This window comes from Typopeltis vanoorti, chromosome 2, assembly GCF_054136105.1.
Source record: "Typopeltis vanoorti isolate ZY-2024b chromosome 2, IOZ_Tvanoo_1.0, whole genome shotgun sequence".
Classification (NCBI taxonomy): Eukaryota; Metazoa; Arthropoda; class Arachnida; order Uropygi; family Thelyphonidae; genus Typopeltis; species Typopeltis vanoorti.
In genome coordinates, this window is record NC_143550.1 from 87,129,700 (window position 1) to 87,154,930 (window position 25,231).

At 34.3% G+C, this 25,231-nt stretch overlaps 1 protein-coding gene across 1 annotated transcript in view; it reads left to right on the forward strand.

The window, feature by feature from the left end:
* The first annotated feature begins 3,846 nt into the window (after nucleotides 1-3,846).
* The window catches only part of LOC150109228 (uncharacterized), a 55,080-nt gene continuing 33,695 nt past the window's right edge, over nucleotides 3,847-25,231 (forward strand). Inside the window, exon 1 of the mRNA XM_090406447.1 lies at nucleotides 3,847-4,148. The gene's annotated coding sequence lies outside the window, so the exon portion shown is untranslated. The remainder of the gene's footprint in view (nucleotides 4,149-25,231) is intronic.

Here is a 25,231-nt window from a genome sequence, read left to right on the forward strand (position 1 = left end):
TCACTATTGTTAGTATTTTCCAATAATGTAAAGCACATCTCACTAGAAGATGTATACTGCAATGCATTATGGTCTGGGTCAATACCCAGACCGGTTTCAACCTTTTTTGAGGTCTCCTCAGTGAGTAGCTAGACCCTAAATACCAAGGTTAATAAGAAGTTGCAAACACCTTGTTGCAACTTCTATAGGTAAAGTTGATAAGGCTCCGTATTACTATAACCTTGGTATTTAGGGTGTAGCTACTCACTGAGGTGACCTCAAAAAAGGTTGAAACAGGTCTAGGTAGTGACCCCACCCATAATGCATTGCAGTATATATATTCTAGCGAGATGTGCTTTACATTATGGAAAATACTAAGAATAGTGATCAGAGCTTTACCCACCTTTACAATGAGTTTCCTTGGTGTTGTACCATCTTTAGACTTGAACTTTGTTTCAGCGGAAACTTAATTGTTTGCATACTTGGGATTAGGAGTTAAAATAACCAAGTTTATAAAATAACTTGGTTATCCTAATATATATATATATATATACAGGGTGTTCGGGATAAATTTGACAGTTTCGTAAGGAAAAAGAAAATCTTCTTTGTATCTATTAAATTTAATGAATTGACAAAAAAACATTACAGGCAGAGTTAATTACAATACTATCAACAAGATTTACTCAAAATAACCACCATTAGCATCGATCACAGCTTCAATTCTGCTTCGGAACCTCGAACAAGCTGATGCTACAGTCTCCCTGGGAAGGGCCGCAAAAACTGTTTTAATTTTATCCATTAACTGGGCTTTTGTATTACTGGAAGTGCGATTGGTGTCTTTTTCAACTGCGCCCCATACAAAATAATCCATGGGGTTAAGGTCTGGGGAGTTTGGAGGCCAAACATTTGGACTGGTGAAGTCGTAGAAATTTTCAGACAACCATTTTTGACTTTTCCCAGAGGTGTGGCAAGGGGCCGAATCCTGCTGCCATACATACGGCCTACCATTGGCTACCCTTGTTATCCAGGGCTTGACTACAGTTAGCAACTCCACGAACAAAGCCCGAATTCCAATGCCAGGGTTCTTCAACACCTGTTCCTGCAGATTTGCGAGGAATTCTGCTGTACGAACGCAATCAGATCGTCTGCTAGGGATCTTTCTTCTTGCTACATCCTCGTAGTCACCATTGCAAGTCTGTAGTTCATGCCTGATTGTTTTTACTGTATTCAGGGAGCATTGGGCAGCAGTCGTAATATCCTTATTTTGATGGCGGGCACGAATCATCATGATACAAGTTATTCTCTTCCATGATTCAGGTGGGTTCCAGCTATCCATCCTTTCTGACATCTTGTATATGAATGAAGAAGGGTCCAAACTTTTAAATGAAGAGAAGTGTGTGTTAATACATGTAACTTACGGAAAAATATAATTAATTATAAATATGTCAAATTTATCCCGAACACCCTGTATATATATATATATATATATATATATATATATATATATATATATATATATATATATATATATATATATATATATATATATATATATATATATATATATATATTATAGGAAGGCCTTCATTATTTGAATCTTCAGTCTTCAAATCACGTCCCATATCATATGTGGGACAACGGGACATATCATGTGTGTGTGTGTGTGAGAGTTGAACGTCAGTTCAATGAATATTAGAACGTATTTCCACAGCGCATGGTAAACTAGTTTCCAACTCGATAATTCGTCATCCCATAAAGCAAGATTTGCACACACACATGACTTCTTTTATAATAAAATAGTTTGTTTAAGAAACAAAGATGCAACGTAATAGATATCCCCTCATGCAATCAAGTTTCATTTGCTGCTCTTGTCCAAATGATATCGCACTTTTTATTTAATTAATTACGTTCTATGCTTGTGCGATTGATTTATTTTATCAAATTGCCTATACGTTTTTATTAATTTCCAATTTCCTATTAGCGAAGTACTCCTGTAGGCACTTTTAGCTTAAGAATAACTTAGTTCGAAAATTAGATCCAGTGCGTCGCAAACGTGTGCCACTGGATTAGGAGAAAAGCCCTGTTCCAACTACGATGTTGACACATCGAAGGAGGATTGCCATGGTGCTAAACTGTCGTATAGCGAACTGTGTTATATCAAAACGAGTAATGATTACTGCCCATTCAATTACAAACGTAAATTTTCATTGACCTGTGGCAGTAATCATTACTCGTTTTGATACAACACAGTATCAAAACGTTTAGATTTAATCTGCCTTTTAAATCTAATTATTTCCTTCCACTGATTGTAGTCTCAATACTTTTGAAACTGTACAGAATATTCTTTTCTACTTTAAATTCATATTATTTGATTGTTTTTACTTTTATTCTTAAAGCAAATTTAAATATTAACTACTGACTTTACACCTACTTTACACACAGCCCGAACACATACGCACACACACGCATTGCAGCGTCAGAAGATTTTGGCCCCGAAGTACGGGGAGAAATATAATCTATGAGCTCACTCCCTGTTTTCACGGCTGCTCTGAAGGATGATAACCTTTACGCAGCTAAAACTGGGGCAATGCGCGAATGAGATGAACTTCGGTTTATTTACAGGAACACCCTGTCAATTCGTTCGACTGAGCAAGTTAGGTTTCTCGAGTTGCACTGTATATCTCAGTAAGTCTGCTATGTACTTTCTTCTTTAAAAAGCATGATTTAAGGTAATCTATTAAACTAACAGTAAAACGCATTAAAAAAAATAAAATTTTTCGTTCCCTTCACCAGGGACAACAGCAGGCATTATGATACAGATGCTCACCAACGTTTGTGATTAAACAGTCAAAGCGTATATTGACAGATCATCTGGTGTGAATTTAAATTGGAAAATAGTGAATCACAAGGTTTATTCAAATATGAAATTGGAGAGATAATGATTGAAATATTACTTATTTTTTTGTTGCGCTTAATTATCTCTCTTCTTTTTCTTTCTTTTTCTTTTTTTAATTCCTATTAATTTGAAATAGACATTCCACGATAGAAAATTAAGTCGTCTGCCAACAGCAAATTTTTATACAAATGATTAAAAACTGAATGGACTCCAAAGAAATAAAATTCCTCATTACCTCGAATTAAGTGATCGAGAATTTCATAAGAAATTGTCGATTAATAAGCCTAAATAAATAAGATTTCGAAGAAACTAGAAACTCCCAGAATAGATCTCTGCTAAAGGACGATGTTGACTCATCAGAACAATGAAGAGCAACACTTCAAAAAGTGAAAATAAACACACATATACACACAGTACTCAGAAGATAACATCAGACAAGCGGAAAAGTTTATTGGTATGAATTATCAGAGGGGAAGTGGGAACTGCCATTGACTCCGGATGAAGGATCTCCGCACAGTTGCTTCGTATACTTACAGATTAGTCAGTTACATTGTTAACTATACAGGTTAGAAGTTTTCATAGAATTTACAAGCTAAACAACAATAAATGTTACTGAGAAATACGATTTGATGCAGTAGATCTATTAATGGTGTAATACGTCACTGATCACTTAACAACACTCAATGATTATTAACGATATAAGTTGACTTGCTGTCAGTTTTGATCTTGGTAGAAAGACTACAGTCTTAACGTAACATTTTACTCATTTTACGTGTTATTATCATCAAAAAAGGATTGGTTTCCTATGTTCATGTATGCATTATACAACAGCACACTACAACAGCGCTCTTCAACAATAGTTTCATTTTATTGGTTCACTGCCGCACCCTCTGGCGGGAGGCGTGTCCAACATAGCGCCGTTGTACTCGGTCACCTGTAAATTCTCCTGCACGAAGCCCCTATGACGGATATTTAGTATGTCGTGGGCGCTCGCCCGGTTGCTCCTCTTACGTTTTCAGGTGCGCGTGGCTGTTACGTGAATATGTGAAATATAATTGAAGGTTAATTTCTTTTCCTGTATTTTTTTTATTGCTCTTCTGCACGACAGATAAAAAAAAAAAAAAATGAGGAAAAAAGACTATCAGTTAGTTCAAGTAGTGATGCTGCTTAATTCTGATCTGTGTTTAGAAATACCTATAATTGGAAAATAATAATTAGTGGATAACCTTCCTTGATTGTTTTTTCACCAGCAGAGAAATAAAAGAAAATTTGGGTAAGTGACCATTTTTTATTTAACTGATAGTTTTATTATAAATTCTGAAATGTAAATATATATAAAATATCTTATCTGTGAGAAAAATTACGTTTAGTCCAATGGAATGAGAGGTTGGTAATTATTCCCATGAGTGAAAAAATGTAATCAGCTATTTCTGCTGTACGTATGCGTATATATATTCACATAGATTAGCAAAAAATAAAAGAAAATCTCATCGAGTGAATTACTGTATAAAATGACTCGTGAAATGAAATTTACACATAGAAAGTGTAAAAAAATGAATTTCTAATAAAAAAAAATATGAAAATTGTTTTCTCATTTTACGGACATTATTTTATCGTCTGAATTAGTCAGATGTTAATTTCAAACGCAATGTTTATAATTTAGCTATTTTTACAATGAAGTACAACGTTTTTCTGTATCTTATGTATTAAGAATAATAATTTGACGAACCATAATTTGATACTATCAAGAAACGGTGGGATTTATCTTTAAGGAAACATGAATTATTGTATGGATTAAAATAGTCAAGTGTAATACGATCCGTTCATAATGTTTTATTATCAAGGCAACGTGCTTATGCAAAAATGCGCGTCACGATATTACCATGTTTGTTCAGCCGTTTCGGAATACACTTACAGCAGTCATTATAAAATGTGCAAAGGGAAGAATAGATCAAGCCGGAAGCTCAGGTTGCATCGTCATTAGCACATCTGCTGGACACGATGTTCAATGTAAGTTTAAATTGAACACTTCGCCAAAGGACGAAGAAAGAAACAAAAGAAAGAAAGTCGTACGGAATAAATAACAACTTAATGTTCAAAATCTCAACGGTGCTTTTTTGTGTAAACCGACATTGATATGTATTTTCTTATTATAGGAAATAAAAGAGTTTACTTTTTTTTTCTTTAATAATATTAATAGGCTCTCTAAAGTGGGGAAATCCGACTCTGGTGTTTAAATCAAAAAAAAAAAAAAAAAAGGCTGTTCATAAAAACTTTATCGATCCAAAAGCATCAAATTGCTGAGAGCACTCAAAGCTGAGAGTGTTTGAGACCCCCTTGGTATAATGTAACAGAATATTTCAACAATATTGTATGGAATGTTGAAAGGTGCATTATAAAATTTTGGAATTTTAGAAAGTATTATAAACTCTTTATCATGTTGGGTTGCTTGGGATTATGACAGAAACAACCAAGGCTGTTTATTGAAGCAAATTTATTACGTCCGCTGTGTACATTCTTTTGTGTACCTGTTTTCGCTGGATGAAAAACCACAGTTTACCGAGGGGAAAAAGTTAGTCGCTTCCGCATGAACCCAAATAATTTATTGGCACTTAAAAAGTTCTTATGAAGGTTCCTCATCCTTCCTGGATCGAACCGCGATTGAGCTCTTAAAAAAAACACCTAGTTTTTTTTTTAAATCGATAAACTGTTCAATTTATTGCATTTCTCAGAGTATTTAAATATATGCAAATTATTGTAAATTTAAAACTTCTTACAGAATCAGATTAGCAATGGAGAAGATAAATACATAAGCAAAAAACAGTAATATATACGTAAAGTTTAAAAAGAACATTCTTTGATTGTCTCGTGAGGCATCATATGAGCAATACTCAGAATAACCAATGGTTATTCTGAGTATCGCTCAGAATACTCAGAATAATTTGAGTATTCTGAGTATCTGAATTCGGAAATCCTTATTTGAATTCGGAAATCCTCTGGCATCTTATCATGAACTGCAGAGATCTTGAGTGTATTTCATATCTTGCGTGTATTTCATATATTTCATATCACATATTGTGGATAATCTTTCCTCAAACTGGATTCAGTTATATATATATAATTAAAAAAAAAACTACTGTATAAACTAGTTGTAACGAAAACAAAGAATGGTTGAACGAGGGCGCTAACAAAGTCACTTAACCGGACACCCTGAAATAAGAGCATAGCCACTGAAGAATGCGAAATTCACCGTCATGGTTACATCCAATGGGAAACAACTCTCTCGACAGAGTTGGGAAAACGTGTATATATATAACTGGATTGGTATCCATCTACTCTTTAAGCTCCGATTTTCCCGATCTTCTTCTAGTCTTTTTAAGAAACCAGTGAACCAAAGGTATCATATCTGATTTGGAGGGGGGGGGAAATAATCTCGAAATTTGAATGAATATATCATTGAATTTGTCATTTGTCTTAGTTTAAGACCTTAAGTAATTCATCGGTTGCCTTGAGTTAATTACCGTGTCATAACTCCTCAAGTTCGTGAGTGAGTTACCTGGTGATGCAAAAAGTCAAAATGGTACATGTCTGTTTCCCCACTAACAAAAACACACCGAATATATTATAGTTGCGGTATATGAATTTATATACAATTCAAATGTTTTCGTCTTAGTCAATAAACAAACAAACAAAAATTATTTTCAAGTTCGTCTGTGAAATGATCGACCTGTATCAAATATGAATTAAGTTTTATTTTCATTAACACCCAAAGGAAGTGTTATTCATTTCATCTTAGAAACTAAAAATTCATCGCCAACTAAATAACAAATACAACGTTAACATCGCAAAGCTATTGTACAGACAAGAAAAACATCTGTCTCTAAAATAATCTGAATTCTCTAAGAATAATTGTCCCTAAGTCAGAATACTTTGGTGTAATGAGTTTCAAGCCATTTCACTAAAACAGAAAATAAATCGTAAATCCATTTTCATTTCATTTTCGTTTTATTGTTTCAGTGTCAGTCATAATTATGGTAAGAGTTGGTAAGGAAGCTTATAGATTTTATTTTTGTTTTTTAAAACTTTCTTCTTCTTCTTCTTCTTCTTCTTTTTTTTTAAATTAGGATGTGTCAATTCTTTAGGAGAATTGTAATACTTACTTTACTCAGATCGAACACTTTAAAAATGGCCAAATTTTTAAAGTGTTCGATCTGAGGAGCCCAATGTGTGTGTGTGTGGGGGGGGCTGGCGAGCATCATTTATCATTGGTGACATTTGCAGGTCTCCACGGAGTCATAAGACTCCTCATGCTTTGTCAAAAGAGAAATATCCTCTTTACGAGAGAAACAGAGAAATGATTTTGCCCATTAAAAATCGGATTCTGTTACAACACATCTTTCTTTACAATATACTTTACAATATGCAGTTTGAAGAAATGAAGGACCTATAAATTGCATGGTAGGCAACATTAAATTTTGTGGTATTTGCATTTCTTGTACATTTTTTAATATTTCTTATCCGAATTATTGTAATGTTTTCTAATAAAATTATTTGATTTTCATTGGCCTTAACGGCATCAACCTAGTTTAACGATACTCCCTGCTGGTTTATAGAACATAAAGAGAATAAATTGCTCGCTGGATTAAAATATGTGAGACTTCTTTAAAGTGTACTTTATTAACTGAGATCCATTCTGCAAAGAGCGATTCATGTATCTCTAAATATATTCCTACAACAAAAAGGTGTCAACCCTAGTTTCTATAGTTACATGTTATAAATAAAATAAAAAAAGTAAACTTAGCAGACGACTTTTTTTTTAATTCCCTTACTTATGGAAAATATATTTCATTTTTTTTTTAGTATTAAACCAATCGAGAAATGACTGATATCGTGCAAAAAGATATCAGATGATAGACTTCTTGCTGATAAACAGCCAAGCGGTAAATTTTGCCATGCTGAAGTAGGGTATGTGACCTCTCTGCAAGTGTTACGAGAGAGTAAAAAGAGAAATGAGTCTTTTTTTAACGAAAGAAAGAATTAATTTAACATTCTTTTAGAATGAAAAATTGGTTTGAAATGAAGGAAACAATAAACCAAACATAAACAAGTGAATTGAAGACGCACTTTGATGTGTTGTGTGTGTGTGTGTGTGTGGAGACGTGTTTGCTGCATTCGCCCGCTTTCTGTAATTACTATCATTAACGGAAAAATAAATATAAAGCACAGCACTCAAGATGAGAAACCTAGCCATTATGCTTCGACGTTAATGTCGGAATTTTATTCCTTTCAATCTTCTATTTGACTTGTATAACTCACTGGACAACCTCGGTGATGTGCAGTACGAAGCTTAATTCATACGAATATTTCATTTTTTGACAAGTTTGCTGATTTTTCTTATAGCTACATCGTCAAAAATAGATTTTATGGTCTCTCTTGAATATCGCGTTCGTGTATACCGAAGAAATGTTTCGCAGCAAAGGAAAGCGTGATCTGCATTGTATTTGTGATCTGTAATATTTTTAGTGCAGGATTTGGAAGAGCCTTCATTTAAATTCTATCATGGATGCGAATATATTTCCAAATCCTTCCAATGTAAATTGAAAAAAAAAAAAAAAAATAACGTAGAGGCACTTTCTAGCATTAAGTTGCTTTACGTACGCCAACTGACCTAAACCAAGCGAGAGACATGCGGCCTTCGAATGAAACGCTGCATTTCTTCTGAGATAATAGTAATAACACTGCTTGGTTAACTTTGAATTTTAAGTTACAGAAATTACTTCCATAAATAGCAGTTCTCATTCAACGCATGCGCATAACGGTTATGGATGTACAACAAACGTACCAATTGTCCTAACGCAAATTTTTCTTCTATTCTTTTTCGACGCTAATGTTGCAGTATGACTTTTAGCGGACTTTAACTTAAACTAATGTGAAAGGACACGTTTTATTATCTTAAATCGCGAAAGCCTTTGAATTATGAGTTTTATAAAATTAACAGGCAAAGGGGCCTTATTTTATATAACAAAAGACTTACTTCAGATTGATGTTTTAAATATAAAATTTTCATCAAAATATCAAGTGAATCTTCAGTATGAATTCGAAGTATAAAAAAATGATACAAGTAACATATAATAAAAATTCAAAAATGAGAACAGGTCAGCAACATATAAATAGAATAGCACGTTCAGATATCAACCGTAATGATATTTTTATATGTTATTACAAATTAACTAGGACGGACTCTATTCAGACCAGTGCAATGTAACAATGCAGAACTTATAAAAGAGGAAGGTTTATTAATCGGGTGAAAAGCTATTCTGAGACCAATGGCTTTTAAGTAATTTGGAGATTTGTTCAGAGACACCTTTGACATCGGGTTGGCAATAAGGTTGATAACTTCTTAGGAGAGTGGCGAAGAAGAAACTCCATTAACTGTTAATGACCTTGTTTACAAAAGACTCGGTGAAGCCGTTAGACAAGAAGATAGTTTTGATAAAATGTATTACTTGTGTTAATAACACCTTGTGCACACAGAGCGAGCTCGGTGAATAAGAGATTTAATGGTGTCTGGTTTTTGACAAGGTTGGTGGTATGCCTCACTATGGATATGAAGACCGGTGTGTTCTTTCTAAAGACAAAAACCGGAGGCTCCCATCTAGCGGACGAAGCATAAATAGGTCAAGGAAGGAAATGCGTTGATCCTTTTCAATTTCGAGAGTAAATTTTATTCAGGGATGAACACTACTGATTTTTTTAGACATTCTTGGATTTCTGACAAGGAATCTTATCATAATTCAAAGATAACGTTCGTTTATCTCTACTATACCGAAGGTCTTAGATGGATGTTACCGAGCAGTCGCTGTTCAGACAATTCCATAAAGTAATTCGTAAGAGTAAGAGGAATACTCTTTGTTTGGTGGTAAAACTTGTTCTGAAAAGTGAAGTAGTCCAAGTGAATGACAAAATCAAAGTGACGAACAAAATCGGAGTAATTTTAATGTTTCATCTAAAGGAAAATTCATGAAGCGAGACACGATATCAACATGATTAAAAGGTCACTTGGACTAAGACAAAGATCTGATGCGTTTTCTTCTATAGAATGAGAACTATTTCTGATAATAGTAGAATAATAGTAAATTAGAGAGAGATGCTTTGAAACTTTATAACAAAATTAATCTACACTGTCTATAAAGCCCATCTCCTATAAACAGAATTCTGCAGAAAAAGATTATTCCTACATGAAAGCCGTTTTCTTATGGAACGGTAGTATAAAGAAAGCTGGGAAACCTTGTTCCATTGTACCGGTCTCAATAAATCTGAAGGGCTCAAGTTATCCACTTTATGGGAAACTGTTCTTCGCTCAGCATTCCCAAGTTAATTTTTTAATAACATTATAAAACTGTTCATTTTTATATGCTAACATAATAAAGTAACAATTATAAAAGGATGTTCTGACTGTTGGTTCTTTATTATGTTACCTGTACCTTGTTTAACTTTAAATTCATACGGAAGATGGCATTGATACATGTGCGAAAATTTTATGCTAAAAATTATAACGTAAATGTTCCATTGGATCAATGTTTTCTTTGATTAAAAGTTTGATATTTGTGAAATAAAACGTAGACAGTCATGCTGTGTTTCAATTTCATTTAAATCTGAATATATATCAAATTAAATTTCAGATTTATTTTACTTGACATTCGTGTTAGAGTAAAGAGGAAAAATTAGACTGTGATGTGTTATTTTCTATTTCTTATGATGATGTTTTCTAGATGATATTAGAACGATTTTTCAAAATAATTTAAAAGTCAGCGTACGGGCTCTCTCATTAGAGAGCCCGTACATTACCCTGCTTGTTAAATACTTCAAGGTCTTTAATCTTTGAAAAAGTTCCATGTTTGGTCTCTAGAGCAGAATTTTAACATTACCCTGCTTGTTAAATACCTCAAGGTCTTTAATCTTTGAAAAAGTTCCATGTTTGGTCTCTAGAGCAGAATTTCTGGAGTATGCAACCCTTCGTCCGCCCACAGTACTAACATAGTACAGAATTACAACCTTTAGGGTTGAAAATCTGTTCTCATATAAAAAAGAGTCTATACAAATTAAAAGAATTTATGTAAAAAGAACAGTTACCGTCACGTACCCACACACTCCATCATCTGCATCTATTCTACGAAATCCATTTAGTAACTTGTATTTCTTTCTGTCATACTCATAATTTCCGTCTAATTTACCAATTTTGTAGCCCATCCTCTCAATATGTTCTCATAATCGACATTCTGAACACTCAGTTTTAACTTTGTTATATGCCTATGAACCCTCTTTACTGTCTTCTCATCAACGGAATTTCGGCGACCAAAGTCGAGCTCAGTAGTCTGGATGCTATCTTTTTAAAATTTTATTTCCTTTTTAGTTATTTTAGTTAGTTTTTTTTACTAACTACGTTAGTAAAATGACCAACTCCCTGTCCACTCTCATCAGCTTGTTTCCTTAAATCGTCACTCAAAAAGTACTAATCTCACAGTTGGAAACATCGAACTGACATCTATTTTCATTTACTCATGCCACATCAGCATCACCATCATTCATTATCCTCTTCTCAGTTTAATAATCAGCAAACAAATGGATATCTCCCTCCAATCCTTTCCCAATATCATTAATATATAGAAAATAAATAATATGGAAATCGTTTAATCTTAGACTACTCCGGAAAGATATTTATAAAGAAGAACTTTCCAACTCTTAATACTTTTAATGAATGAAATGCTTGTTGTTATTACAGTATGTTTTGCAACAAAAGCTGGGTTTCCGTTGTTTTGAAAGCGTCTACAAACAAGTGCTGTGTTTATGAAGTTACATTTATTTGTCTCAAAATATGAAGTTTAGATAAAATTAAGACATCATCCAAGCAGTGCAGATTGTTAAGTAGCAAACGATAAACGATTCCTTCTGTTCAATCTGATGAGGTTTGTTGACAAATTCTCAAAAATGATTTCATCTGATGACGAATTGACCTCTTCCTATCTATAGTAGAAGTAGAAGATTCACCATCAGCCAGTACTTCGATATCTTGTGGTGATGGTGTTGGCAGATGTTGGAAGGACGAAAGAGTGAAGTTCTGATTTTATTGTGTATTCTACATTCAGATAGGATACGAAATGCTCGTTTTCCTAGAAACTCAAATGTATCAGCTAAATAGAAGTAACATTATATTATATGATCTTTTCGTCCTCTTCAAATCTTTGGCATCTCAAAAAAGTCAAAGAGTGGTCTTTTCTCTGAATCTAGTCATTCATATTAATTTTACAAGATCTGTAGCAATAAAGAGTAGTTCATTTTTTAACTTACTTCTGTATTCCGTAAAATGTTTGCTCTCCGAATTGAATTAATATGTTTTGCAGTTGAATCAAAATGTTAGATGTAAACTGAGCACGTTATCTGCGCTTTGCTTAAAAAGGACTTTTACATCAGAAGAGAGAAATCACGACAGAAAAGTTCCGAAGAAATCTACAGATATCCAATTTCTTTGTCTACAAAAAAGTCACGCAATTACCAGCTCCGGATGTTATGGATTTTAGTCTAGTTATGCATTTGAAATAAATAGATTAATTAAATTAAAAGGAGTTGCGTATGAAAAACTGTTTTCATTTCAAAGAAAGAAAGAACCAAAAACTTAAAATTCTACAGAAACACTTCCGGATCGTCATGGCACTGTATTAATTTAACTAACAAAACAGAAAAACACATAAATATGTCAATGGGGGAACAGGAAAGAAAATAAACGAACATTATGATGTTGTACAACAGGATCAACAGTGCAATGCAAGTGAGAAGTTCATGTAACCAAGACTTTTCGATGATCCATAAACCAGTTTTTCAGATAACGACTTCTTACATTAAATATAAAAGACATCAATAAATGTATCAGAGGAACGTTAAATAACCCTTAACTAACAAGGAATTTCAAGTTTACTGTTGTTAGAATTTTTTTTTACTAGTTGCATTTCGATTTTAAAATTTTGAGATATAACTTTGAACACGGAGTAGTCCATAATGCAAAATCCACATCTGATCTGACGATTATCGTGTCCGAATGATAAAAGAGAGAGAGAGAGAGAGAGAGAGAGAGAGAGAGACTACTTACTAAGGAATGTAAAAAAAAAAAATTCATCTTTTAACGCTTTTTTGTCTACTTGAACTTGTGAGTTAACTGCATTCCTCACTCAAGCAACACTTTGTTGTTGTTCTTCTTCTTAATAAAATATTTAATTTATTCTTACTTCAGAATGCAAAAACAAGTACGTAAGATCATTCGCCATTCTGTTTCTATAAATGCAGCAGTAGTATGTCCAGTATATCGTTATTCTGAAATCAAAAGCGAAACGAGATGCAACTGTCATGCAAGTTCAATATTACGAAAAGTATTAGAGATAATACACATGGCTACAGTTGTGGCCTTTCACATGCTTCATCTACATCTACTTGGTTATTGTTGATTTCCTTGCGGATGTTCATTCATAGATCTTCTTTCTGGTTATTTATTTACAACACAGAATATCCGTTAGCTGTATCTAAATCGTCATCATTACGAATCTTAATAAAAACTGCGTCTTTCGGATACTTCTATGAATAGAGACGATCAATTCATTAGCAACATGACGAATAGAACTAGAGGATAATTCCTGTAAAATATCCAGCACTCTCTTTTGTTCTGAGAAATAAACGAGGGCGCTTACGACTTACTGAATATTCACTAGTGGCGAAGTAATTGTTTAGGTCGACCTCCATCCATCCAACCTTCCTTCCGGGAAATTGTCGACAGCTGTTTAAATGTCGTCGACATTCGTCTGTGACGCCTACTTTACTTCTAAAAGGCGCACCGAGAAGCTGTGACAAATTCGAATAATCTCCAAATATCACTCTGCTGACCTCGCTATTTACTGTTGTGAAAAGCTACAGATAAGATTAAAGAAGAGCAAATTATTTCTTGCTGTTTAACAGTAAGGATATCGTTACAATCTTCTCTTTCATTTCTGCTAATATTTTCTTCTTTTATTTTGCTTTTTGCGAGCAAATTCTCATATCTTATTCTAAAACTTAAAACCATCAGAACGTCTTTCCATTAATTACCATATTTTTCACGCTTCACAGAAATCTACACTTTCCTTAATGTGATTTTGTTCTTTTGTTAAAATGGAACAAAAATCACTCAGTGTAAAAGTGGGCGTCTTACTCTAATCCCAAAATGGAACACACATCACGTCTCACTTCTACGGGTTGCAAATATTGTGTGAAATCATGCAATCTAAGTTACTTAAAAGACTGTTTGCTCATATCATGCTCACTAGAATCAAAACGTTGAGTTTTTTCCTCGATCATAATGCCTGAATGAACATGGACGGGAAAGAAAAAAAAATATAAAAAAAAAATATATATATATATATAACATAAAACATGCACGTGCAGAGAATATCTAAAACGTGTCACCGGATTTCTCCAAGGAAGAAGAAAAAAAAGACTAGTTTGTAGAATGTAAGGTCAAGTAACAGATAACAGGTAATAATAAATAGTAATTGAGAGTAGGTTGATGTAAGACTATATCGATATAAGCATTATACTATTATGTGCTCCATACGGACTTAAATCAGAATTAGGAAAAGTTTCGTCTGCAACGTGAACTTATAGAAAACAGTATATTATTATTATTATTATTATTATTATTATTATTATTATTATTATTATTATTACTGGCGACTTCGGGGAGTCCTTAGACTCATCGAGGGAGGCCCTAAACATCATGTCCACACAACTATACGACATTCTCACAGTATCTATCATACCTTGCCTTGAACTCACTCACCGCCATAGCACCCACAACAGACTCTGGCAGCTTATTCCACTCATTTACCACTCTAAAAGTAAAGAACCCAGCTCTAACACCCCTGCTAACCACACTCTTGCCCAGCTTCCATAGGTGTCCCCTAGTTCTCCCACCACCAGTCCTGATCTCAAAAATATCCTCTGAATTAATCATATAGAAGCCCTTTAGCAATTTGAATGTCTCAATCATATCTCCCCTTTTCTGCCTATCAACTAATTTATGCAACCCACAAATCTTCAACCTATTCTCATATGGTTCATTCCATAGACCCGCTATCATCTTGGTCAGTCGTCTCTGGATCCTCTCCACCTCCTCCCCATCAAGAAGAAACCTAGATGACCAAATCTGGGAACAGTAGTCGAGATGAGGTCTTATCTAGGCTCGGTACAGAGGTACAATAACTTGCTTGTCTCTGCTCGTCAAGGTATTTTTCAACAACCAAGTGAGTTGATGAGCTGATTTAGCTACTTTTGCAATGTGCCCCCTAAATTTCATCTCCCTGTCCACCAACACTCCCAAGTCCCTGGCCTCATCAATCTCCTGGAGTACAGTTCCACCAATCTAGTATACTGCTGCTAATCTTTTCACCCCAAAATGCATGCATAACCTTACATTTTGGCACATTAAATTGACATCCATTCTCCTTAGCTTAGAACTACAATCTGTCCAAGTCGTCCTGCAAGATTTTGACATCTTCTGAATTCACTATCGCACTACCAAACTTTGCATCATCAACGAACAAATGAAATGTTCCTCTTAGATCCTTCCCTATATCGTTAATGAACAAATTAAACAGCAGTGGTTCAAGAACAGAACCCTGCGGCACACCACTAGTCACAGGCTGTCTTTTGGACTCTACTCTTGAATAAAGTACTCTTTGATATCTCTCCATCAACCACCCACCTATCCATCTCACCAACCCTATATCCATTCCCATATATTGTAGTTTACGGATTAGAATTCCATGTGGTATCCTGTCAAACGCCTTTGCCAGGTCCAGCAGTATCACTGTAAACCCATTACCCTTATCCAGTTCAGCCGTCACCTTGTTTTAAAACTTGAGCAAGTTACTGAGGCATGATCTACCCTTCACAAAGCCATGCTGGCTGTCCCCCGTATAGTATCTCATTTTCATCAATCCATTCCTGTATTTTTCCCTTGACAACGACTCCTGATATGCTGATCGGTCGGTAATTTGCATCAGTAGTCTTGGATCCTCCTTTATGCAGTGGAACTATTTTCCCCTCTTTCCACACCTTCGGGACTAAAGCAGACCCGAGACTCAGATTAAACAACATGGTCAAGGGCACTGATAATTCTTTAGCCGCTTCACGCAATACCCGTGCCGGTATACCATCCAATCTCACAGATGTATTCATATTAAGGTTCTGTAATAGACTACTCACCTCCACTTCATTCATCACAATTCCCGTATAAACTAATGGTTCCTTCATTTTTTTAATGTCACCACCTGGATGATATACTTGCCAAAGTTTATTAATGTAAATTTCAGACGATATCCAATCAAAGCTCAATTTACTGCCTTTGCACTTCAAACAGCGTGATCAGTTACAATGCAGAAAGCTCTACAAAGAATAAATTATAAAGACTCGTGCAGTACATTTATACATTTGAAATGCTTTTCTTCTGATAGATTCTATTCATCATCGATCTTCTGACGTTTGGAAATTCATTAGCCTTTTAATGAAGTTTCTCCACGGTTCTGTCCATAATCAACACCATGGACTGCTCTAGACAGACTGCCGAGAGTCTCTTCACTTGGTCATCCATTCAAATTAAGTCTACTCCTACTTTCGGACCCGTATATTTTACTTTGTATCACTTTTTTTTTGATTATATGACCGTATGCTTTCTTTATGTGTTTTTACGACATCAAATGGTCTATATCGTCATGATTAATTGCATTTAAAATACTTTCATTTGTTCTTTTCTAGACAGTTCAAGGATATCTAGAATCGAAACGATTCTCGCACGTTATTATCCATGATGATTCTCTAACCTTATCTCACAAGTATTCAGTCGGGTCTAGATAGTGAATCTGAGTTAGCTAGTCCATTAGAAGTATGTTCCCAAAGCAAGCTATAGATGACTTTTCTATGTGACAGAATTTGCTGGAATATTCATGTCACACGTAGGAGAAATTCAGAAGTAAGAAGAGGTGCAGCCTTATCTGAAAAGTAATTGTGCTCCTCTTTGTTCATGGCAGTATCACTAAAAACCGGTATGTTGGTTAGAGAGTGAAGACGCTATCCACTCGGCCTATCAGACTAACAAATATTGCAAACTCTCCTTGCCAGTGATGAAGTGACAGAAAGTTCTCGTACAGTGATCGAAGGATTTTAACTTCTGAAAATTTGAGTTTTTCCTCACACAAACCAGCAGGATAACATAAAAGTTTACAAATATAATCAAGTGGTGTTTTTAGCATTAGCTGATTCGACCGTAATGCAAAACAACAATTACAACCGATGGGGAACTTTAGATCTCCTCTGAGCGTCAAAAAACTTAGCCATTTACTATCAACAGAACCGGGAAGAGGAGAAGAGATATGGAGGAAGAGATTATGCATTTCTTATTTATAAGCATGAGCCTTGGCTTTATTCCTTTTCTTCCCTTACACCAGGGATTCCCAAAGTGGTCGGTAACAACCCCGGGGATCTTGTTCGTAAGTTTCAGGGGATTCTTCAGTCCTAATAAAGCTATTGGGGATCGGTAGGATTATTTTTGGGATCTTTAAAGAAAATATTTCCTTACAAAGATAATTCTAGAAATCTAGAATTAGTATACGAACTAAGTCGTTAACTCGTGCAATCAGAAAGTGGCTTATCCTCGTACACCTGGCAGCACATCAACTGTGTGCCCTTGAAAACAGAAATAAATTGTTTTAGTTAGTGTCCAAGCAGATTTTCGTTCGGTCGAGTGGTCGTGCTCGGTTTCCTTGTAGCGCCATTTCTGTCGTCAAACTTCGGTGCTATTTCTAATATCACCAGATATTTTCGTTTTGCAGTATCCGGGAGTGGATATTCATTTTGTTGTAATAGTTTCTTATTAAAATAATTATTTTATCAAGAGTTCGAGTTGTATTGAAATAATGTTTTAACCTCCCCCCCCCCAATGCTCATCTGACGAAAAATAAATAAATAAAATAAAAGTGTCGTCAATATTGAGTAGAATATTTAAATTTCGGGTTTGTGCCTTTTCCCAGTAATGAAACAAAACTGAAGTCTATTTTATGTGAGAAAACATTTAGCGATGATGATCCTATGAAAACATTAAAAATCAAAGAACATTTTAAAAGAGCATAATGATAAAAGCGACAAAGACTTTGAGTATTTCAAGACAATGAAGGAAAAATTCTTAAATCGTACAACGTTTAATCGTTGTATGATTTGTATAAAATTTCCCTGTATAATCATCATCTGCAGTACCGACAGCCAGTGCTGGACCACAAAGCATTGTATGACTCCTAATCACAAATGATATCCAACAACAGTAAATTCAGAGCTGAAAGAGGTTATGTTTGCTATGCAATCAGACGAGTCAACATTTGGAAATGTAATTATTTTAATATCATTTGTAAGCTATTACTGCACGAGTAAAAAAAAGCACTAATTGATAAATTCTTTTTTGCTAAATTTTTAAAAACGGATTTAAAAGGTGAAACAAATTTTAAGTGTGTGTGCAAGATTATTTTGAAAAGTATGACAATCCCTTTAGTAATATACCCGCAAACTGCAATGGATGGGGCTCCAGCTATGGTTGGTAAGTACAGAACATTTCAACTTTAGCTAAAAAAGAAAATCCTAAAGAACAAACAGTACATTGCGTTTTGCATAGACAACACCTTATTGCAAAAAACACAAGTGAAGAATTGCATACTGCTTTGAAATTTTGTGTTAAGGTAATAAATAAAATACAAGCATATGCCCTTAATCACCGACTGTTTGCTATACTATGTACGCAAAAAAAAAGACAAATTTCAACTAAATGCCCTTTCATACAGAAGTGAGATGGTTGTCAGAAGGTAACTGCCTAAGAAGGCTTGTAGAAATTTATAACTCAGTGGTGGAATTTCTGTCCGAGCACGATTTACCTTGCTGATATATTTTCAAAATTCGATGAAGCATAAAAAAAATAATAATAAAATAAATAAATAAAAACCTACAAGGTGAGAGTCGTACATGCTCATAAAAACTTCACTAGGTCGTAGAAATTTCCACTTCTTTCCAAATATGTCAACTTTAGAGATAGAAGCTGAAGGAAATCTTTCAAATGCCAACATATTTATTTATGTAGTTCACCTCGAACTCTTAAGAGAGGATTTTAAAAAATAGATTCAAGGATCTCGAAGATATCAAAGTTCGGATTATGTTTCCATTCTTTATTTGAGAAGCTAAATCACTGCACTCAAAATAAGGTTTCAGGGGATTTTAGGCAAGTAAAAATATTATTGAAATCTATCCTAAACTGTATAAAACTGTTCAGCCTTTAGTATTGATCTTTCCAAGTTCTTTACATGGTAGAAGCCGGGTTTAGCCATGCTAACAGTATTTTAACTAAGCAGAGAAATCGACTAGATCTGGATAATAATGAAGATCTAAGAAGATTACAACTAACAAATCAAGAACCGAATATTTCCTCTCTTCTAACAGCACATCAGCCTCATCCTTGACATTACCCATGCAATAGGTGTTTGTTTCATTAATTTTTTTAATATGCGTTGCAAATCACAGCTAGATATGTTTTTCTAAAAAATTGTTTATAAAATATATTAACTTCAAGCTTATTGCTCTTCGGGATCTTTTTATCACTGAATTTTTACTTAGGGGGTCTCTGACCAAACTCTTTGGAAATCCCTGCCTTATACCCATCTCTAATTATATTTTACGCCGTACTTCAATCTGAGTAAGCACATCGCATCATACTCTAACGACATTACTGAAATGCAAGATATTGCTACTACGTGAACTATTTTATTTCATACACGAATGATTTCATGTAAAAAATGTACTCTATTTTGTATGCCTGTATTAAATGAACTTCATTCATTATGAGTTTTCCAATACCTCTTCTTCGTTCTCTAATGTACTGAACTTCAGACCTTAATTAAGAATTTCGGACACATATTAATGAATTTTTTTCTTGATTTGAAGCTGCTTTTCGAAAAACTTAACAAGATTATCATAAACTGCAGGACAAAATCCAATGATGACACAGAGAGTCACTGGTACGAGACGCTGAACCAAACCACCAACATACAATGATACATTTCTATGAGAGAAACTGGGTGACATCGTACCCTAACCTTGGCCCGGTCATGGTTGCCTGCACAGCTAATGTTTGGTCTGCTGCACGACACGGAAGGAAGAGTCTGGACATACTACTCCACCTCTCTCTCTCTCTCTCTCTCTCTCTCTCTCTCTATATATATATATATATATATATATATATATATATATATATATTGTTTTCATTTTAACAATCATTTGACAGGTAAAGACGAGAGCGTTTATGAAACAGTCTTAATACTTCACTTAATGACATTTAATTCATGTTTACTTTTAAACAGTTTTTGAATAGAGTAGTAGAGTAGTAACCGTATTATTTTTAGTAGATATAGATGGAGCTAATACACGAAACATATTAGGAAAAACAACTTTTTCATCTACTGCTTCAGAAGTCATCTCTGTTAAGTAATGTATAGTTCTCAAGGAATTATAGTAGAAGGGAAATTATATATATAAGATAATGAAAATATACTACACACACACACACACACATACACACACACACTGATAGATAGAAAAGAGAGAATACTGTAAAATGAGTCAGAAATGATAAAAATTAGAACAAAATTCAAAATAAAGATATTCTGGACATCTGCAGTAATTACTTTGAATTATTGTCAAATGAAACATGAAATGACAGAAAGGAATGCCTTCAGAAATACATATCCATACTTGAGGTACAAAAAACCCACCAAAAACTAGTAGAAAGGCCTCTTCAGAAGATTGAATTTCAAATAATTGCAGTCTTCTACTGTACGTAGTACTCATCTTTAAAATTGATAGCGAGAATTACAGAGGAGCTTTCCTAGTAGGTATTCATTGAAAGAATCTGTGCAAGCATGCAAAAGGCGGAGACAAAGCATTGTATACCATCATAATGTTTCGGCTGTAGAAACTGCTCTTCCTCAGTCCGAACATTAGTCTGCTTTCTGAGCTAGAAATATATATTTCCTCCGTATTCTAAACAGTTATCTCTTGTGCTACAGTATTATGCTTCTTTATACTATTACATAATGTGATGAAGTAATAGCCATAATGTACAATTAACTGGAGACCAGCCATAATGTATAACTATTCGTTGATTAAGCTGCAACTTCGTAGACTGGTGAGTGCCAGATAAGAATTTATTGTAAGATTTATTGTACAAAACGGACCAAAATCGTCGAACATTTTTCATGTATTTAAAAAGAAAAAAAAAACTCTTTGCTATTTATAGAAAATAAGTGTATCCTCTATCGATGTACAGAATAAATTCAGTTTCTACTCATCCTCCCCTGGATATCTGTCTGTAGTGAACTAGAAACGGCAATCATGCTAACATCACGTGACAATCAGTTAAACATTGCGACTCTGCAAAAGAAAGATATGTGTATTGACTGGTTCATCGAAACAAAAGTCGTTATTCAAGTACGACGAAATTTCCGAATACAATTTCAAAAGCCTACATTCTCCAAGAACAGCATCAGTGTATAGTGCATGAAATATTTAGATACTAGAAGTGATCATAATCTGGAAAGAAACTGCCAGTCACACGAGTGAATGGATATATTATATTTTACAAGAAATTATATTATTGTTTTAATCACTTACCCAAGTGCAAGCAAACAAAGTTTACACGTAGAGTATCTTCACAACTGGTCTACATAAATACAGAGAATTTTGACTTCACATCAGCTGCCTCAATATCCCATAAAGCAAAATGCACTTCCTCTCGACGTATATGTCGCTATACATTATCAAAATATACGAACTTCTGCACTGATTTAACCTTATTATCGTCATCAATCTAGCTCCCACTGAGGAGACCTTAATAAATATCGAAACCGGTCTGAGTAGTGACCTTTTACATAATGTTTTAAGCATTCTTTACCAGCAACATACTCTAAAAAGCGAAATCGGCAGCCTCTGTATACAAATAGACTAGTCGTCAAGATACTTCTTTCTCAAACTTTTCTTACGCTTGGGTAAAGTATAAAAACAATAATATAATTTATTTTGTAGTATAATACACCTTTCTAATCAAGTGAAAAAACTTTCCGCAAGTGAATCACATTTTCTCCTACAAGATGCAGGAGAAGAGATGCACAAGAGGATGACAAAAACTACTTCTATTGCAATTTACAAAACGAGGATGTTTATGCTACCGAACAACGTTTACAGATACCTGTTGTCAGACCACCCTGGAAATTTTTGTTTACGGATTAGTCAACGTTTTTCATTTCTCGAAAAGTTAATTGGCATAGTGGGAAGATTTGAGGTTTCCGCAAATGCATATCATGTTATTGACATGTCAACGACAGTTCTGAGGTTGATGTGCGTGGTGTGAGTTCATATCTAATCGTATTGTCGGATTAGACATACTCCAGCTATTCGCAGTGTCTCAAAACGCCAAAGACACGGTGATATTGCAGTACACATGACGACTTTCACACTGCATAGCTGTCTCGAAGGGAAATTTCAAAATCGATGGATAGGAAGGGATAATCCCATTGAAGATCTGAAGGTCTGTATCAGGGATGGTATCTCAGCCATCAGTAAAGAACGCTGGCTTAGGTTGACTGCTACGTACATCTAGTTGGTCGAATGGAAAGCGTGTTTATACGTTCTCCAACAAATATGCTATTCAAATTCCATTCTTGCCATGGCTGTATTTAAGTGGTAGCTGAATTTCATCACCTGTTGTCAGACCACCCTGTTAACTGAAGGCCAGAAGAGGCTTAAAATTCCATTTTTAGTCCTTAGAACAGAGTTCCGGATTATCTGGCTTTTGAACACACCCACCATTTGATGTTACAAGTTTAATAATTTTCGTAAGAGCGTTCCCATTAATACAACAACAACAACTACTACTACTACTACTAATAATAATAATAATAATAATAACTTCTGTAAAGCCACGTAACTTTCGACATACGTAATACGTAACATTTCTTTCTCCCCATGTATAAAAAATTATCATTATACATGGGGGAATAGAATTTTAATTTATATTTTAATTCATATTAAACACGTTCAAAGACTTTTGAACCATGACTCATTTCAAAGACAAAGTAGAAGAAAATTTCCTCAATAGCTATAGACAATAACAACAACAACAACAACATCTGTTAGGTCGTTAAACTAGCAATTATCCATGCGATGTGAATTATTCAAGAACTTGTTTCTGAACTGGTAGGGCAGTCGTACGAATAGCACGTGCATGCAGATTGCATTTCGGTAACAAACATTTATATTGTGTTTGTTAAGCAATTTGTTCCGTTTGTCTTTAACTCATAATTAATGCGGGAATTATTTGTATAAATGAAATCATCATTGCAAAAGTCTTGGCTAAAGGTCAATTTCCTTTTTACGGAATGGTTCAGTTCAAGAAGGAAATTAAATAGCAATTTTTGATATTTCTAGTACATTTGTGAAGGGCACGAAGTACGAAACTTTTTTTTTTTTACAAAGGAAGTCATTAACCGAATCGAACAAAGTAAATTAGACATGTCACGTGATATGGAAATTATCTTTGGTTTCGTAACCTTTTCCCACCCCTTATGTTTTATTTCTTGCTTTTAAGCGTTCTTTACCAGTGAGCTGATGGATTTATTTAGGATTGTAGCATCATTTACCAAAAAAAAAAAAAAAAAAAGAAGAAGAAGAAGAAGAAGTCTACTCTATTATTTATGATTTTCATATCAATATTAACAATGTGTGGAACTTTTAGCATAGCGAATGTATAAAATTATATTTGATACTAACAAAAATGGCATTTGAATTTATAAGAAGTTACAGAAGAAATTGTAATGCAACTTTGTTTTAGAACTTTGGAGAAATCACTGTTACCAGCTCTCTGATATTTTATAAAGCAAAAAAGTAAACATTTTGTGGCACAGTTCAGGGAGCACATTGTATACTATTATGTAAAAGTATCAAAAGTATAAATTAAAAATTAACAAACCCTAGTCCACTCAAAGGACCAATGTATTATATCTTTGCAGTCTTTCATGGGTGGGAATCACAAATAATACTTCTAAGCTTTTTTGCTGATATTACGTTAAACATGAGACTTGAAGCACGAAAACTGAATATTTCATTAACAGATGGTGAAAAAAAAATGTTCATCTGCTCAAAATTTCGTATTCGATGTATTGAATTTGGGTTTATGTATTTATAGTCACTGCACAAGCGACGGTGACTGCGACTGCGAGACAAATTAATCTAGCCAGTAGCCGTTTAAGGTTGGCATGCAAATATGTTTGCAATGTGCAGATGAGAAAAAAGGAAAACTCATTTCCGATATGAACATTATAATCTTAACAATGACTTCCCTGTTAGGAAATAATAATAATAATAATAATAATAATAATAATAATAATAATAATAATAATAATAATAATAATAATAATAATTATTATTATTATTATTATTATTATTATTATTAGAGACCTCCAGGTAGTCAGGAACTCTTCGAGGGAGGCCAGATACTACACGCAGCAGTTTTCATATTTATTCTTGAAATCATTAACATTGCATGCACACACAACTTCCAATAGCAATCCATTCCGTGATTGGAATGGATTGCCATTAGATGAGAAAAACCTTAGCTTCCAAGGATGCCTGCCCTCTTGTCCTTTCCCCAGCTTCCATAAAATGAAAAATTCCATCAGCTGGAATCTTATATGACCCTTTCAGAAGTTTGTAAGTCTCAGTCATATCACCCCTCTTTCTCCTGTTTGCTAGTGTCAGCAGTCTACAAATTCTCAAGCTGTCTTCATAATCAGTATTCCACAATCCTGATATCATTTTTAACACTCTCATTTGCACTCTTTTCACTGTATCAGAATCACAACGGAAACCAGCAGACCAGATCTGCGCACAATAGTTCATGTGAGTTCTTATCAAGGCCTTGTAAAGAGGCAAAATGGCATGCTTATCTTTACATGCGAAAGTTCATTTCAGCATTGCAATTATCTTTTGAGTTGTATTTCCTTTCGTTGCTACATGGCCCCTGAACGTCAACTTGCTATCTACTAACACTCCAAGATCCGTAGCCTGATCACTTTCTTCTAACATAATATCACCATTATAATGCTACATTGGATATCTAATCACGCTAAAGTGCATGACTTTACATTGATTAATATTGAAATGACATTCATTTTCACATGACCATAATTCCAT